Source organism: Lepisosteus platostomus, chromosome 5, assembly GCF_059453375.1.
Source record: "Lepisosteus platostomus isolate fLepPlt1 chromosome 5, fLepPlt1.hap1, whole genome shotgun sequence".
Taxonomy (NCBI): domain Eukaryota; kingdom Metazoa; phylum Chordata; class Actinopteri; order Semionotiformes; family Lepisosteidae; genus Lepisosteus; species Lepisosteus platostomus.
Window position 1 is genome coordinate 61,607,362 of NC_142615.1, and position 16,338 is coordinate 61,623,699.

Genomic DNA, 16,338 nt, shown 5'->3' on the forward strand with positions numbered 1-16,338 from the left:
CCTTGCACTCCATGTTGGATTGTAGCAAGAATGCAGCGTTGGGAGTGGGGGCACTCTCTGTAGTTGTGGCAGAGTGGTTAAAATGATGCCTATGTGTTTGATAATTGTTTTTCCCAAAAAAAGTTCATTATTGATCATAATCTCCAGCAAACAAAAAAAGTGCCGAACATGCGAGTCATTCTTGAATCAGAGCCAGGCTACACGGGTGTTCGTTCTGTGGTGGTCAGGATATATTTGTACGAGAAACAGGAGGAATTGCTCCACTCCTATTAAGCATAAATTGAAACAGGATAAGAAAGGGGCATTTTGTGTGTTTGTGCATATGTCAACGTATTATCTACATCATAATGCCTTTCTCATTTGAACGATACTAGAAGGACCACAGAGCAAGCTTTGTCAAGAGTGGGATTCAAACCCGTACCTCCAGAGTGACACCAGTATTTAAAACTTTGAACAAATGTGTCAGCTTTTATAATCCATCTTATTTGTGGAGTGGATGTGTATCTAAGAGTAAAACAAAGATGCTCACTAAGGTGGGGATGACAGGTTCTGCGGGAACTGCAAATCATATTGCTACGAGATTATCAGGAAATAATATTTAATTGCATTTTGTTTATGTGGTTGGTAAAGTGTATATATATATATTGCTTGTCCTGTCCAGATTAAACAAAAAAAAAATAGTTGCATTTAAAAAAACAAAACTTACTTATAATTCCATATTTTTATGTTAATGCTGACATAATAGATTTTCATATTAGGACAGATTCATACAATATCTCTTGATTCTTTATTATTTCCCCTTTAGTTCAGATATATTTATTGTATTTAATTTTTATCCTCTCTGGGTATAAACACATTTTAGATTGTGCAACAAAGACTTTGAGGTTTTTGGTAGAATTTAATGAGATTTGTTTTTTTTTTCTCTTAAGTGTGATACTTTAGGATCCTATTCTGTTCTATACGTTTCATGCTTAAAATTTGTTACACAATTACGAGCCTATCCAAAGAGAACAGTCTTAACTGTAAATTAAACAGGATTAAACTTAACATCCCAAGACAAAGAAATAAAGTTTTAATTCAATTTAGACTTGATTCAATTTAAAATCGAATAAAACGAAAACTTATTTTATCATACACATAAATTGTACTGCATGACTAGAACTTGTTCTATTATACATATATTATGTTTTAGTTAGCCATAAGTAAGGGTACAAAATCAAAAGTGGGTGACTACAAAGTGACTATGACTAATAGACATTTTAGGAACAAGTAAAGGTTTATTCCATGCTGAAAAGAGAAGAGAGGAAACATAATGTTTCGAATGTGAAGCCTTCTGAGGGTGTTACATGCTGACTCATCTACCTACTTGAACTAATAAGACATTTTAGACATAAGACATGATTAAATCAAAAACTGGTGACTAATTTGGTGTGTTTTTAAGTCAACTGACTGAATAAAATTCCTCCCAAAGTGACTGTAGCTAAATGATCTCTCTTCTGAATGACTGCACTGGTAGACTCTGAAGGTCTCTTGTGTGACTGTGCTGGTGGGCTCTTAAGTTACCTGAATCACTAAAACTCTTCCCACACTGACTGCAGCTGAATGGTGGGCTGACTGGTTGCTCTCCTGTGTGAATGCGCTGGTGGTCTCTTAAGGTCCTTAAGTAACTAAAACTCTTCCCACACTGATTGCAGCTGAATGGTCTCTCTCCTGTGTGAATGCGCTGGTGAGCTCTTAAGGTCCTTGAATCACTAAATCTCTTCCCACATTGACTGCAGCTGAATGGTCTCTCTCCTGTGTGTATGTGCTGGTGTGCTCTTAAAGTATTTGACTGACTAAAACTCTTTCCACACTGACTGCATCTGAATGGTCTCTCTCCTGTGTGAATGTGCTGGTGGCATTTTAAGTTGGTTAACTGACTAAAACTTTTCCCACACTGACTGCAGCTGAAGGGTCTCTCTCCAGTGTGAGTGCGCTGGTGGGCTCTTAAGGAACTTGAATCTTTAAAACTCTTCTCACACTGACTGCAGCTGAATGGTCTCTCTCCTGTGTGAATGCGCTGGTGGGTTCTTAAGGTATTTGACCGACTAAAACTCTTTCCACACTGACTGCAGCTAAATGGTCTCTCTCCTGTGTGAATGTGCTGGTGTCTTTTTAAGTTGCTTAACTGACTAAAACTTTTCCCACACTGACTGCAGCTGAATGGTCTCTCTCCTGTGTGAATGCGCTGGTGGGCTCTTAAGGCACTTGAGTCACTAAAACTCTTCCCACACTGACTGCAGCTGAATGGTCTCTCTCCTGTGTGAATACGCTGGTGGGTTCTGACATTAGATAAGGCTCTAAATCTCTTCCCACACTGACTGCAACTAAACGGTCTCTCTTCTGTGTGAATGTGCTGGTGTCTTTTTAAGAGGTGTGACTGACTAAAACTCTTCCCACACTGACTGCAGCTGAAAGGTCTCTCTCCTGTGTGAAGGTGCTGATAGGGTTTTGAAATGCTAGACTGACAGAAATGCTGTCTTTGCCTTAATGGCAGTTTGTCCACTCCTTCTGAGCAAGGCCTTGAATGATTCTTCCTCATCCTCTGATTGTGTTGTGTTCTCTTATTCTGCAAATGCTCCATGGAATGGTCTTGCTCTGTGTGCTGAAACTGAGATTTGTTTTCTCCATCGTGTCCCTCAGTGTGCTGCTCAGGAGTGTGAATCACCTGGGGCTCCTTCTCCAGCTCCCTAAGACTAAAAACAGCCAGTTCATTCAGTTGTTCGTCTCTGTGCCCAAGAACAGACACAGACTGCAGTTCATTAAATTCAATAATTTTCTTAGAAACCAGATTATTAAACCTGTGTGTAAAGTCATCAGATACAAAGGGATCATATGACTGTTTAAAATACCTCTGCAATGACAGTCTCTCCACTTTAACAGAACAAGGCCTAATTATTATCAAGCCCTGTTGGAGCGGTTGTTGTTCCTCCCTGTCCTGACTCTCCTCTCGGTGCTGTATCTCAGTACTGATCTCTTCACCAGGTACATCAGTCGTCTGCTCTGCAAGGTCAATCAACTGCGGCTCCATGTCCTGCTCTTTAATATTAACAACATCCAGTTCTTCACTGTACTCTTGTACAGAGACACAGCCCAGTTCATTACAACCTTGCGTAATATTGTTTGTGTCCGGATTGGTAATCTTCTCTATAAAATCATCAGATAGTTGGAACCCAGGTGTCTCACTCTCAGGCTCTGTCTTCATCATGGGCACAGCAGAGTCCAGATCCTCCACACTCTGTCTACTCTCTGTGTGCTGCTCACTGAGTTTCTCTCTCCCTTCTGCAGCAGTGAGCTCTGTCTCCTTCCTCAGACTGGAGCCCAACTCCTCCTCACTGTGCTGCTGTTCAAGACGAGCCCTTTCCCCAGCATCAGGGAGAGCACTGGCCTCTGAGCCTGCAAATACAGGACAAAAGGACAAGACCTTTAATATGGTCTGACAGTAGAATTTAAAATGCAAATAACACCATGGAGATACAAGAAAACAAACTTTAAGATATAAGGATTTTTAGCATCTACACAGACCACCACAGAATACTAAAATATCCCAATGTTCACTTTATCCTTTTATAGTACACATTTAGTCGAAAGTGTTAATTTAGTTGACAAAAAATAGTACGAAAGGTTTTGTCAGCAACCCGTTTTTCATTTTAGTGAAAGAAAATGAAACACAAATATAATCCACAATGATAATGACAAAGACTTGATTGCTTTGTATTTCTATTTCAGTGCACTAAGATGAGACAAACTGGAGTAAAACTCATATTGAAATTAATTTTGCAACATGAGATTCACCATTTGTGTATTAACTTTGTGTCTGGCAAATAGCAGGCTGGCTGTAACGGGTACAATCCTTAATCTGAGGCTGTATGTGGACTGTGCAGTGCCTAATGGCTACGAATGTGTAAGAATCGCAGTTATCAGGATGTGCCATTTTCCATCTTCTTCTGTGTTCTAGCCGTCTCCCATTTTTGGATGGTCTTTTCAACACCTCATGTCATGAATTCTTATTATGTGTTAATTGACTGGTACAATGAGATGTATACACTCAGCTAACCAGATTAAAGAAAAAAAAGCTGCATAGAAAAAAGACATGCTTGTGGTTCTCCATGCTTTCAGCTGGAAGAAAAAGATCTGGAGTCGGACAGTATTTCATTAATAATCAAAGAATTCTTGTACAACATTACTGAACTCAGCCACATTATGAGTTGAAATCTACAATAAATCTGAAGCGCCATCTGAGCTGCAGCACCCAGACACTGCATTAAGATACATTTACATTGCCGCTAGTCAACACATTAACTAGAAAGCTAAGCAGGAATAAACAGTTTTAAAGCTTGTATATTAGGAAATTACAATCTTCCTGTCTTGGATCGAGATTATTGTGCAAGAGATAAGTTACGCTTTTAAAATGTATGTCGAATGCGCTATATGTGCTGCATTTCAGCTTCATAATGGTGCTCTGTCAGAAATGTGATTTTTGGTCATATTTTATTTTCATAAGTTTACAGTGACAGTAAAATGTTTTTTGTGTACTGTACATTTCACAGCATGTAATAACCAGTAGAAAAGAATGTTATTTAATCACATGTAGTTTGTGTATGTGGCTGGGTATTTAGCTAACGAGACAATATTTTGTAACAACATATTATAGCATGTGCACGCATTTTCTACTAATTTCTTAAGAAGAGTGTGTGTGGAGTATAATTGTGCTTGCCAACATTCAAGGTCAGAATTCTTCTATAAAGCCCTGGCCAAATATGAAGACAGTACATACCGTTAAAATTCAAACTGAATTAAAAACTACACATTCCTGTTAACGTGGCAGTGCATGTGATCCTTGCTTTTAGCCAATGAAACAGGGCAAAAAATCAGTACATGATGTTGGGGCCGAGTTTTGAAAACTTAACTTATCAGCAACAAAGCATAATTTACACGATAGGCTACCTTAAATTGTCAGTTACACAACTCTGTATGTCGCTTAAGCCACTCCTATTTGGCTTTTTAGTAATGGAGTCAGGATGATGACTCCCCCCACCCCCTTAACTGTTCCGTGTCTGAATCGCAGAGGGTGAGAGAGAGTAGGGATAGACAGACAGAAAAAAGGGAATCACAACTACAATACAAATATATTTTTATGGTAAGGGGGAGCAAAACATCAGTATTTAGTACAAAATATATAGTTCACATCTGAGCCTAAATATAAAGTTAAAATCTCGACAAACAAAGCAATGTAGGAAATCCACAATTTTTCTGGAGAAGAAATACAAATAGAAAATAAATGCTTTTTGACATCTCAAATCGGTTTGATCAAAACGAACAAGAAAAATAGTATTTTCAGAGAGCAATTACTTTGTGTTTACATTTACATAGAAATTGGAGCAATCTAATCTAAAATTAAGATCACACCAGAGACAGCAGTAGCTCTGCTTGTCATAGACGTTCAGAAAGGAATAAGCCATGTCAAGTGCAATAATTCAGTGCAGTAATCATAGTTTAAAATGTGCATAGAGTAATGTAAAAATGCTGGGAACTTCACAATTAAGAAGCTCAGTAGTACAAGAAACAAAAGGAGGATAAAACTTGAACTTTTTAAGGCTGAAACTATATTTCAGTCTAAAAAATTAAGGCAAATAAAAATTTAGAATGTTGGTGTTAGAGATGTAAATAAATGAAAAAATATAAAAATGTAAATGAGCAAAAGGCTTATAAATGGAACAGGTGTTACCTTGAAATAAGCAATCAGAAATAATTAGATATAATAAGAAGAGGGATGCAGGAACACTTGCAAAAGCTCAGGCATACAAATAAAAATAATAGAAAGCTGTGTGTTAGAAAAGAACATGTAAACCTGAAGCAGATTTGGCAGAAAGCGAGGACTTGAATACTCGGGTGCATGTTTGGCAGTATGAAGGTTTGATAGGCTAGAGAGCCAGAAAATCAGCTCACATGACAAACAGAGCACTTCGGTCAGAGAGCCCTGTATGAATTAATAGCAAACATGGTTTCATGAAAGGCTTCTCAATCGGTTGGGCATTCAGGTAGATTGCCAGTGTAAAGGATTTATAAATATATTTTGTTAAAGCAAGTCAGTTTTTTTTTGCAACACATAAAACATTTTTCCAAGCAACACAAAGACATTTTTCCAAGAAAGTAATTTAGCTTTTGTCACTAATGGAACCACTAGATAAAGACATAAATATAGAAAACTAAAGATTTTTAATTCAATGCTGGTAGCAAGATAAACTTGTACTCAACAGCTGTCAGGTTGAGGTCAGTGAATATTTTATCGCTGAGATAGTGCAAGATGTTAACAGTGAAATCAGGTACTTAGAAGTGTCTCATTTCAGGAAGGAGATTTTCATAATAATTACAAATCTAGCAGGATAGAGAAAGCACAGGATAAAGGCAGTTAGATTAGTATCAGATTAGTATGCAAAGCCATTTAGCAAAGAGAGAAAAACCAGCATAGATTAGATCTTTATTTCTGAACCATGGAAAACCTGATCATGTTTCTCTATAATAATAAAGTTTTTTATTATTTTATATAGCACCTTTAAAATTAGCATCTCAAAGCAATACAATAGGTGTAAAAACAGTTATAAGGACCACAAATTACAAAGTACATACACTGAAAACAAAGGTTTTGAGTTTAAATTTAAATGCACTCAGGGTAGGTGATTCTGATATCACTAGGGATATAAATTCAGAGCTCTGAGGTGTAGCTAGAGAAGGCCCCGTTAACCACAGAATGTAGATAATCTTGAAGACCAGAGTCAGTTGAACAGGTTGCAAGGTGGGGAGTAGATGGATAATAAGCCAGATAGGTACTGAATGAGGATGAGAATGTTGAAGTTGACTCAGAACCTCGTAGGAAGACAGTGCAAGGACTTGAAGACAGGTGTAAGGTGATTGCTTGCTAGCGACCCGGTCAGGATTCTGGCTGTCAAATGCTGAACAGATTTGGAGATAGCTCAGTGTGGATTTAATTACCCCAGTGAACAGGATGTGCACTCACTAATTCTAGGAGAAAAAAAAACTCTCAGTTTCTCTAGTGCCCTTTAAAGGCAAGGGAATCAGTGTGATATTCCACAATGCAGAGTGCTACATGGCCAGTATTTACATATGATATTTGTTAAACAAATTAATACAAGCAGTTTTTGAGGATTTAAGTATAGGCTGAGTCATTGCAGGATGCAAAACTAGAGACGTAGGTAGGAAAAAGATAATTTTGGGAAAGCTGAAGAATGCACTGGTAACAAGAACACTTCCTAAAAGGGCTAGACATACATTTGACAAATTGACAGGAGATGTTGTAGACTGCACCAGTGGCCATATCACCCTGCAGCTCTCAACTAGTTATTCACTGAAGCTAAGCAGGATTGAGCCTGGACAGTACCTGGATGAGAGACTAACTGGGAAGCTAAGGTTGCCTCTGGAAGTGGTGTTAATGGGACCAGCAGGGGGTGCCCCACCCTGCAGTCTGTATGGGTCCTAAGTCCCACTGTAATGGCAGGGACACTGTATAATTGGCTTGCTCTTGCCCCGCAGTGGACTAGCGCTCCATCTAGGGTGTACCCTGCCTTGCCCTTGTTGCTTGCTGTTGCTAGGCTCCAGCTCTTCCCACAACCCTGAATGGAATAATGTGGTTAGGAGAATGGATAGATGGATGTTACAGACTGCAGAAGAAGATGATCAAATTAATGGACTGAATACTTACACAGCTACTGAAAAAACATACAAAAAGCATGCTAACACCTGTCTTCCTATTCCTTAGTTAATACATTTGATTTTTCTAAACAGTTAACATTGATTATTCATTCACTCATAAGGAAGAACAATAAGCTTCTGCAAAAATAAATCTAAATGGTGAGAAATTAGGGACTTAGAAGACAAAGAAAATTTACACTGTTTAATTTTAAATACTAAGTTATAAATGCAGAACCAATGGGTGCCATTCACAACTTGCGCTATAGAACACTCATTCTGTATTGCTGAGCTCCGCACCTCCTCTCTCTGAGAGAGCGCAGAGGGCAGTGTGCTATTTTTCCAGCCTCCAATTGGGAAACAAAAACCTGATCTGCTTCACACCAGAGGAAGAAAGGAGAATGTGATTTTTCCTGTAAGAAATGTGTGTTGCATTTATGAAATTCAGCTATTTAAAACATTTACTTAAAAGTTAAAAATCTACAGCAAACAGAAATTTTCTAAGCTGTTCCTAAGAAAAATCGCCCACTTTTTGCGCTTACAAAGTGTTCTTTAACTAAACCCATTTTTTATAGCTTTTAAAGTCATGCAATGTTTAAGTTAGGCTGGAACACATCATTGTATCTTATTTATATTTAAAAAATCATTTGTCCAGCTTTTTAAAAAGCACTGTGATAGACTGAAACACAGGCCTGTTATAATACTTATACTTAATATAATACTAGCAAAACATGATTAACACTATCACTACAGCAGTTTTTCAGATGAATTATTATGGCATCAAAAGACCTATTTATTAATAATATCAGTGAAATAAAGAACATTTATGTTACTTTTTCTGTTCTGTGGTAATAGTTTAAGTAATTCATGCAGTAATTACTCTATAGTTATTACAAATTCAGTATTGGTGGGAGCCTCTACTAAATAAACTGAAAATAATGTTGTTTTCAAACTTTGAAAACACTTCCTTTGAAAACATAATTTCAAAACAAAACTTATAGAAAAGTACAGAATTATTAACAGTGCCAAAACAGATGTTCTTATTAGGAAAGATTCATACAATGTCCCTCTATAAGATTATTTATTATTAATCAAAAATAAATTATTTATTGTATTGATATTTGACATTTCGGGGGATCAAAACTCTTTAAACTGTGCAAGAAAAAATGTACTTTTTGACAATATCTTATAAAATGTTGTAAATATTTTCTAAGACATACATTTTATTATTTATTACAATATTTAGTATTTATGATACTTTTTATCATATTTTTTTAGTATTTATGATACATTTTATTATACAAATAAATTAAATACTTAAACTGTGACTAAAACTAATTTTGTTTTAATCAGTTTAATTAAGTTAATTAAGAATACATATAGTGAAAATTTAGTTGACTGGACTAAATTAAAAACGGATGACTAAATTAACACTGCAAACAACTTATCTAAACACACATTACATTTGTTGGTATCATATACCCCTAGTTACAGCAACAATCAACACTGACCAGCAAAGTCTTTTAATAACCATGTCAAGGATTAAATGTGAAAACAGTGTAGTGACTGGTCAAAGCCCAAGCGCAGTCCTCAGTGTGCTGTTTAAGGTTGAACTCTAGAAGCCACGAATGGCTTAGACAGTGAATTCGGAGAGGAAGAGAGATGAACCAGGCAGGAAGGGAGACAGTCTGATACAGAACTGTTTAATTACAGAGAGGCTCCCAGCTGAAACAGAAAGAGGCAAGCTGGTGATCCAGAAAATAAACCAAAGAGGAGATCCAAACACACAAATGATCTGAACCTGATTCATTTCAGGCTGTTCCTCTAATTTCAAAACTCCCCATTTGTAATCATTGGTGTCAACAATATTCTCTGATGGTATCCTATGCATGGTGTATCCCAAACTGTGCCACTTGCATGCTGGGATAGGCTCCGACTCTACTGTGACCCTGTACTGGATAGAGTAGTGAATTCAACTGAGAGGAAACGACTCTCTCTAGAAGACTCATACACATTCTACTCTGTGCCTAATCCAAAGAGGTCAGGAAGAAAACAGTGCTGGTACTCAACTGATCAATAAAAGCAGACAACACTGGCCAGACATTGTAGCACAGAAACACAAAGAAAAAAACCCTGGGAACAGAGATTCCTCCAAAATCCAGGACACTCCTCCAAGATCAATGAATACAGCAGAATCCCCAAACTTAAAACATCCCAATATGCTGCAGCCCACCAGAGACAATCCAATATTCACTTGCTCCTGCACCTCAAACTCCTGACCCATAGAAAACATAAGATTGCATATATCTATCAACTGATTGACCATTTTTATCCTGTTTAAAATGTCACATTTACTTCCAGATTTTATATGCTTTTGTAAAACCTAAATCACTGAAAAAACGTTTGGCCAAGATTATATTAAAAATAAGTTAAATACATAAAACATATATCAAACATAATTCCAAAGATAAAAAACACTAAACAAGCAAGATACCAATGTATTCTGAAACAATGATGTAAATGCAGTAGCTCATCATTTTTTACTCCAGTTACTGACTAATATAGGCTAAACAACGTCTAAACAATGTGTTCTCGGCCTTGTTTCTGAAATACAGATGAGGGGATGAGGAGAATGAGGGGTTAATACAGACACAATAACTGGACACTACAGTACATTAACACTGCACTGAGAGAGAGAAGGATTAATACAGAAACACTGACTGCACATTACAGTACATTAAACACTGCACTGAGAGAGAGAGGGGTTCATACAGACACACTGACTGGACACTCCAGTACATGAACACTGCACTGAGAGAGAGGGGGGTTAATACAGACACACTGACTGGACACTCCAGTACATTAACACTTCACTGAGAGAAAAAGGTTAATAAAAACACGAATATTCCTGACAGAATATTCCAGAGGAATTACTACAGACAGACCCTGGTGGACTGGAATGTTAAACAAATATAAAAGCTAAACAAATACTGTATTTGTATTATAATAATTGTGTATACTGTATATATATATATTATATACTGTATATATATTTCCTAATAACATCGGATTACACACCGATTTAGAGAAACAGATGCTGAATCTGCTGAGATGCTGAGTTGTCTTTAGCATCATAACCGGATTATAACAATTTCAGTTTCCAGTAAAGCATCCTGTCGCTATATCACACAAGTCTTTCCACTTCACTTTGTATCTCTCCACTATATTCTCACCAGTGAGGAAGTTAAGGACACTGTTTTTAAACTCACACACACACTGACTTCATACAAGTCACCACACTGACCTGCCAGCTCCAGTTTCGTGTCCATTTCTTCTTTTATTTCTGCAGTGACTTCACAGAGAAGCGTGTGTCCAACCCGATCTGTCTGTTCCTGATCTCCTCCTGCTCCCGACTCCTTCTCCCTCAGCTGTAATCTCCACTTCAGGCTCTCGTTCTCCTTCTTCAGCTGCGCCATTTCACTCCCGACACTGTGCTCCACACACTGTGTGATTTTAAACACGGCCCGTCTAACCAGGATCTGGGAGACGCTGCGGAGTTTGTCTTGAAACTCGTCCTCAGAATCAGACATCCTGTTTCTGAAAACGTCTGAAACTTCATACACGATCGATTTGAGCAAAACCTGCATGAAAGAGTGAAGCTCAGTTTGCAGATTCAACAAACACTCCGCCATCCTTCTTCAGAGTCGGTCAGAAACAAAGGCTAAATTGTGGAGTTTAAACGCAAAAACGTTCTTATTTTATTCTTCACAGATCCTGCATTCAGGCCTGTATTCCGTTCAAGCATTCCGTTCAACACAGCTGACAAATCGTAGCATAGTAAAAAAACAAAATAACTTTCTTCTTGATTATTTAGCTAAAACAACTGACTCAATCACTGTCTCGTGGGTGAAATATCTGTTGTGTTAAGTCGCGCAGCTTGATGACGTCATTCTTTAGGGCTGCCGCAGCTTCAAAACAACTGAGGAGAGGAATATTGAGACGGATGTCTGTATTTCTGTACCCCCTGCAAGAGAAATAAACCTCACCACACCTGCTAGCGCCATCTAGTCAGGACGAGTGAATCACCTGCTAGTGAATTTTGTGAAACAGAAAATGTATTTCCACGTTTTACTTGCAGGACACTATAATGTACATTATCAGCGCAGGATTTCATGTAAAGCTATTTTTAAATCGAAGCACACATCACTTATCACCTGCTCTGCTCAGTTTTGTGATATAATATTAAATGCAATCTCTGAATAAGTCACTGAACTTGGCCAGACCAACTGAAAGGACGGAATGCAGACAATAACTTAACAGGTTTAAATTTTATTCTTCTATTGCCCCTCCACAACCCACTCTAATTCATCTTATCTAATTAATACATTTTTCCTTCCTTTCATTATCTTTATACACCTCTATTTCCCTTCCTTACTATTTTTTCCCAATCTTTTTTATCTCTCACATCTCTCCATACTTATAGCTTTGTTTATCTTAGATGAAATATGTCTCAACAAGGCCACATACTTGTTTAAATTGATTTATTTTTCCTTCCAGGCTATAAACAGTGTTTTCATCTTCAGTCTGTCCAACAGGTTGATTGGCCCCATATTGTTCATCTGTTTCTACAGAACAGCTCTTCCTCCAAAATGTAAGCGTAGCCAGTGTTGCAGAAAAGAAATATGCCTATTGTAATAATTCTAAGAATTTTTCTAGTGCAAGAGCTTAACCAAAACTGTACCTGTATTTCTAGGTGTTATACCAGTTCAGTCATATATACATTTTGTGATCAGTCATCTTGGAGTCTGCTTAACCAGTAGAAATCAAATACAACTGACGTTTTTCTTGTTGAGACTTAAACTGTTAATCTTCCATATCAGGTAAGTGTATAAAAAGTCAGCTGTAACTCTTCTTGTCAGAACTACTCTCCTGACTGTAAGGAGGATACTTCTTTTTGGTCATGTATTCAATAAACTCCTCTTCTACTTAACAAAAAACGTCTCAAGTGGATTTTTGTTCTACATCTCCATTCGCAGGTTTTTGGTAAAAAAAAATCGCCAGGATTTTCTTGTTAGCTGGCAGAATTTCTTCTGCACTAATGAGCAAGATTTGTATTTCATCTTTCATAAGTTATATGCAATTTTTGAAAAACAAGTTGTCCAAAAAGAAAATGAATACTTGCATTGAACCAAATCAAGCCATATTTGATCTTCAATAATTATGATACATTCTATAGGACAAAACAAAAAGAAAGATACCGCAGGATTTCAGAAACAGGATTTCCTGTTTATTGAGAGAAGCTTTTACCATCCAGGAAGTTTCATGTCCAAGGACTTCAATGTGCTTTCCATATACACCTGCCACTGAAGCACAGCACAGACTCAGAAACTTGACATCTCCCAAGGAATATGTTGAAATTGTAGGTGGAAGAGGAAAATGACCCTCAAGTACAAGGAAAAGATGATCATCTTGATCTCGCCACCTCATGACTAGTCTAGTGGCAGTGCCCTGACAAGGTGGCTGAGTGGTTAAGGTGATGATTGCTAATCCATTGTGCTCTGCACGCATGGGTTAGAATCCTATCGTTGTTGTGTTGTGTTCACTGTTCCTATTTGAAACTGTTTAATAAGTGTTCTTTGTCATTGGTGTTCCTTTACGAGAACAGTAGCCAAAGAGCTTCCTCTATATTTATTTGAGTGAAGGGGGGGAAATCATGTATGTGCAGAAAATAATCATCGAATTGAAGTGCTGCCACACATAAGTAATGTCTGAACTTATTGTTGGTAACCTGGAGAGCAGACCAACCTCTTCAGTGATGTAAAGCACAGGACCTGCAGTATGTAACATACACTAAATATGATATTTCAGTCTTCTGTGGAGCAACTCATATGAAACTCTAAATCCCAGGGTTGTGAATTCAAGCTCCATGCTGGTGTAATGGCAAGGCTTATTAATAATACAGGAATTAAGTTTTCTGCTCCCTTGCCTTGCTCTCCCTCATCCTAGTGGTGCTGGACACAGAGAGGCCATTCCATTTGGTTCAGATTTAAGATGTTTTTCTATCTGAGTTTTTTCTATGTTTTTCCTGATAAGGAACAACTCCCAAGTCTGAGGTTCTCCAGCCACCCTAATCAATGGTCATCTCTGGCGCCTTACTGTCTGGGAGATTCCAAGGGAGAGTCTCATCCCAGGTTGTTTACAACCCTAATGTCAGAGAGCATAGTTATTCATCCTCCACCTTGATCAGCTAATCAGGAACTGGTAGGGCAGGGTAACCCCACATGGGTCTCGAATGCCCACGGAACATTCAAGCAATGAACGACCGTAGTTCCTCCAGATAAAACAGGGAGCACAGGGCCCAGAAGATGCCCCTCCAGGACATTCTCAGACTCAGCTCGGACAATCACGTGATGGAGTCGAGAACGGAGAACGTTCGCATGTAACCAAAGGATCCGCCCGAGGTTAGCCCAGTAGCAAGCCTCATGAACCCACCGCAAACACTCGCCTGATCAACGAGTGAACTAAGGTCGGAACTGTCAATAGCTGGGTCTTATTATTCAGGGCTAGCACTACACTGGAATCGAAACGGTCTTCTTCCCATTGAAAGAGTGGACCCACAGTCACTTTTCATGTCCACAGTCTCTGCTAGTGGAGCCAGGACTAACTCCCCTCCTTCTCCCACTCATTACGCCGGACCAGGACTACCTGGCGCTGGTCCAGAGGATGCCGATTGGATGCAGCAACAGCCTGTCACTGCTCTCTTGTGTCCGTGGGAGATCTGAATCCACACAGATTGGATGAGTATTCAACATTCTGCATTACAGCTCGAGAATTCAAATGTTACCTCAACCTCAGTTGATATCAATTTAATGCCTATGAGTGATGTACTTCACTTTGAGTATCTAGTGTAGAAGTTGTAATCAAAGTTCATTTACGAAACAGTATAAATGAATGGTATACTGAATGTATGTCCCTCATGGTTTGTGACTCTTCGTTATTGAATATACAGTATAAGGTCAGCAGGCTTGGGGAATTGAACTTTAAGGTGAAGACTGCGGGTTCAGTAGCAGCAGAACCTGATCAGTATCAGTTGACTCCGATATACTTTGAAAACTTAACTTCTGGATTTAGAGTCAGACATGCTACCGTTGCACAATGGGGTACTTAATTAAAAAAAAATAGAAAAACAATCAGTGTTCCTGGATCTGTTATCGAGAACAACACCTGCACAAGAGCTGCGCAGGAAGAATGAAATGTGATCTGGGATGAAGAGACTCTCTTCGGAAGAGCGGTGCTCTTCACAGGATAATTTTTTTGGGACACTGATTTGTCTCCTTTGGGGAATTCAAAAGTGATGCAGCTGTGACCTCGTGGTGCAACGGTAGTGCGTCTGACTCCAGATCAGAAGGCTGCGTGTTCAAATCACGTTGAGGTCAGCTGTTAGTTTTTCAGGTTCTGCTGGTCCTGAACACGGAATTCACACCATGCAGTTGAGTTCTATCTGTACACCACATAGATAATCTAAACAAAATAGAGCAGTACAGGACACGCAGTGTGGAGCTCACACAGCGAATAGCCTTGAACACAAGAGAAAAGGCACAGTTCACATCTGCCAAACATCATGTCCAACTTTAGAGACAGCTACATCAGAGAATGGAATCCCGGAAGTTTCAGATAATTTTTTTTTTAAATACAGGTTCAAGAAAACTTGAAAGTTAGGGAGTTTCAGAAACTTTTCTTTTATTAAATAGTGTCTGAGGCCTGAAAATGTAATTTGAAAAAAAAAAAAACGCTATTGGACATTAGCAGGTGCTTTTTGTAACGATTTGCTATTTCATGCTGGAAAACAAAGGAAACAGACCCAACGTTTGCTTTCAGGTACGGTTCATTACATAATATACATCTATTACTGAGGAGCTTGAATAAAATTTACACGAGCCAGGCAGAAGTCGAACCTACAATCTTATGATCCGAAATCAGACGCATTGTTTATTAAACCGCTGGCATTTCACATGACCTGAATTTCCCCATAGTGTGCTCAGCGCCGCTACTAGTAATGCACCGCTCCGTCTAAAATTTCAAAGTGAGAAACATGTGTTTTCTGATTTTTTATGAGTTTTAAAATATAATCTCTTTAAATCAGACAAGGGCTTTATGTTTCGCACTGAAATTCCAATTGACTGAGAATTCAAAGAAAGACTGTTTTCTTCCACAACACCGTATAATTATCACATCCACCAGACTCTCCAACCTCTCCAGACCTTGCTGGTTGAGCAATTGCTCCGATAAATTAGGTCACGTATCATGTTAAATCACTTCTTCTCAACACAACATTTCCTGGTGCACGTTTTCTCTATGAAAAAAATACATTTTTTCCTTATCAAAGCGTACAGAAATAAAAAAGAAGAAGAAATAGTGTTGCAAAAGAACTCTGTCGCCCTTGGGAGATGTCAAACCCATTGGACATGAAAAATGTCAGATAAAAGCCAGTTCTCTTCGTTTCTCAGTGTCGGGGCTGCTACTGTATGTAAAAGAGGCAATTTGCTCTGAGAGCAGGTTCAGCGCTTACTGAACACAGATGTCTCAGAGTGG

The 16,338-nt window shown here is 38.4% G+C and overlaps 1 non-coding gene and 1 pseudogene across 2 annotated transcripts; one reads left to right on the forward strand and one right to left on the reverse strand.

Annotated features, from left to right (window-relative positions):
* Positions 1–885: 885 nt before the first annotated feature.
* Positions 886–11,677, reverse strand: LOC148670658 (uncharacterized; annotated as a pseudogene). Its single transcript, XR_015936923.1, has 2 exons — positions 11,051–11,677; positions 886–3,435 (listed from the first exon to the last, which is right to left on the reverse strand). The product of XR_015936923.1 is annotated as an uncharacterized LOC148670658 (transcript).
* Positions 11,678–15,110: 3,433 nt separating this feature from the next.
* Positions 15,111–15,182, forward strand: trnaw-cca (transfer RNA tryptophan (anticodon CCA)). The gene has a single exon. It is a non-coding gene; the product is annotated as a tRNA-Trp (tRNA).
* The last annotated feature ends 1,156 nt before the right edge of the window (positions 15,183–16,338 follow it).